The following is a 3142-nucleotide window of genomic DNA, read 5'->3' as shown; positions in this document are numbered from 1 at the left end:
GTTGGCTACAAAGGTGAAACAAATCTGGCCTCAAAAAGCAGCTTCAGAGTAACAGGAATGACGGAAAGGAACTCTGAGACAAAGCACAAAGAGATTAATTCCTGAGGGAAAGATATGTCTATTTGTGTGTGTCTGTATCTATGTGTGTCTGTCTCTCCGTGTGTCTGTGTATATCTCTGTGTGTGTCTATGCTATGTGTGTGTATGTGTGTGTCTGCATCTGCATGTATCTGTGTGTATATCTTTTTTGGAGGGTCTGCATGTGTCTGCATGTATCTGTGCTATGTGTGTATCTCTGTGTGTCTGTGTGTACTGCTTAACGTACTGCAGAGATAAAGCATGTTTAGCTGAGCAGGTAAATGAAGGGTATCTTGGAAGAGTCAGAATTTGAACCAGACCTTGAAGGAAAAATAATGCAAGAACAGTGATGATAGACATTCTCATCAGAGGGATTGATGAGAGAAATTAAAAAGAGAAGTTTAAGAAATTCAGGTTGGATGGACCAAAGGATGTATGAGACGGATTAGCAGGTGATATGGTTTTAAAGGTAGGCTAGAGCTAGTAATAGAAGGATGTAAAGGCAGGACTGGGGAGTCTGGATTTACTCCGAAGGCAAAATAAAGACACTGAAAGAAAATCTTATAGCTGTTTTTCATAAAGTTACTATGAGGTGCAAGTTAGATAACTTAGTGTTGGTGTTTTCTAAAAGGTGACGAGCTATACAGACCCAAGGGATTTGCACTATAAAAATCAGAATTGTGCTCTAGAAAGGTTAATTAGACATCTGGCTACAAAATTGACTGGATGGAGAAGGAATTGAGGCAGTTAGGAAGCTGTTGAAATAATCTGGGTGAGAAGCCTTAAGGGCCTAAATGAGGGATTCAGTAGAGAAATGAATTCATAGACAGAACATTGAGGTAAAATTAACAGAACGTATGATGGAAAAGTGACTTTTAATGGGCCACGTGATTAATCTTTGGGCTTACCACATGGGAGAGACTAAATCTGAGCTCCCCTAATCCCTGCATCAGCCTAGAGTCCTGAGTGTCTTAGGTCAGAGACATCTTCTATCCATGGCAGAACAAACACAAAACCTCTCTAGATGAAAGCATCCCTCGTTTAGACCCTCGGGATTTCCAGAGTTTAAGATCAATCAAATATGTGATCATAAACCCCCCAAAAAACAAATTCCATAAGAAAAGTGGAAAGAAACAAGATTTAGGCTCTACGTGCTTTAGATATTAGAATTATTAGATTTAAAATATAATTATACATGATATGTTTAAAGAAATAAAAATAGAATAAAAAATAAATCATGGTTTGAACACTATCCAAAGTAACATCTAAATGAAAAAAATGAAAAATATTACCATGAATACTAAAAGCTGATGGCCACATAATAGATTAGACATGGCAGGAGAGAAAATTGGGGAACTGGAAGACTAGTCAGAAGAAATTACCCAAATTACAGTACAGAGATACAGGAGATGAAAACTATCAAGAAAGAAAAAGATGTGAAAAAAGAGTCTCAGAAGAAAAGAATAGGCAGAATAGATAAGAAGCAATGTTTAAAGACATAATGGTTGAGAACTGGTGAAGCATATAAATCCACTGATGTAGGAAACACAGCAAATACCAAGCTGGATGAATACAAAGAAACCCATGCCCAAGTACATTGCAGTGATGTCGATAACACAGAATGTAAAGAGATGATTAAAAGCAGCCAGAAATAGATGGGAGAACACCTACAAAAGGACTAAGTTAAATAGTAGTCCTCTCAACAACAAGAGATTAAAGATGGTGAAATGATGTCTTCAGACATTGAGAGAAAATAACTGCAAATCTAGAATAGTGTGCCCGGAAATATTACCTTTCAAGAATTAAATAAAATAAAGGCATTTTTCAGATAAATAAAATTTGAGAGTTCTTACTACCTACATATCTTTACTTAGGAATTTCTAAAAGTACTTCAGGAAGAAGAGAAGGAACTCAGAATTAAGATCTGAGATCCAAAGAGGAATGGTTAGCAAAGAAATTTGGGAATATGTAGGTAAATCTAAACAAATGCCAATTGTATAATATAATAAAAAGAATGTCTAATCATGGAGTTAGAAGAGAAGATAATTAAATATTGGATCACAAAAATTGAAACCTTGATTGATCATTGTTAAGAGTGTTAAAATAAATTTGTACTGTTCAGAAAAGAGGTTGGGAAATTAAATTTTAATTTTTTAAATAAAGTATGGCAAAATTAGAATGTATAGCTTCGACACAGAAGGAGAGATTCCAACATTTCTTCCTCAATTATAGGTAGAGAAACCAGGTAAAGTAGTAAAGCTACAGAAAATTTTTTAAGGAAAAGACTGATACATTTTATTCAAAGTTTAAAAAACTTTGATTAAAAAAAATCATAGATAAGGTTAAAAACCAAAGTAACATACTTAGAAAAATGACATATATGAAACACAGTGATTAATATCCTTAATATATTAGAGCTTTTACAAATCAACAGGAAAAAGACAAACACACCAGTGGGAATATTGGAAAAGACAATATTATGAATCATTGTAATTGTTTTATCTGCTCATCATAATTACTCAATTGGCTCATAAATACTATGTTAATAAATTTGAGAACATATATAAAATAAACAAATTCCTGGAAAATAACTTATTAAACGTGATTCAAAAAGAGAATGCCTGAATGGTCCTACAATTATGCGAGCAATTTAATCAGTAGTTAAAAATATTTCCACAAAGAAAATAGCAAGTCCAGTCAATTTTATCAACGAATTCTACATAACTTTCAAAAAACTTGTTCCAATTTTCTAGAAGATGGAAAATGCAGAATTACTTTCCTGGTAGCATTCCATGAGGTTAACGTAGCCCTGATGCCAAAACTAGACGAAGTTGGTATGATGGAAGGAAATCGCAGACGAAATTGTTAAACGTCGATTCAAAAATCCTGAGCAACATCAACAAACCCAGCCAAGCATAAAAAAGAAAATATATCTTGTCCAAATTTGCTCCATCCCAGGAATTCAGGGGAGGTTTAACATTATAATACATGTACTTTACTTACTACATTTTTCTCCTCTTGGAGAAAAACCATGTGGTCTTTCCATTAGACTCAGAAAAGTACAA

The sequence above is a fragment of the Pteropus alecto genome, unplaced genomic scaffold (genome assembly GCF_000325575.1).
Source record: "Pteropus alecto unplaced genomic scaffold, ASM32557v1 scaffold195, whole genome shotgun sequence".
Taxonomy (NCBI): Eukaryota; Metazoa; Chordata; class Mammalia; order Chiroptera; family Pteropodidae; genus Pteropus; species Pteropus alecto.
The sequence above is the reverse complement of the archived record's forward strand: the minus strand, read 5'-3'. Positions refer to the sequence as shown.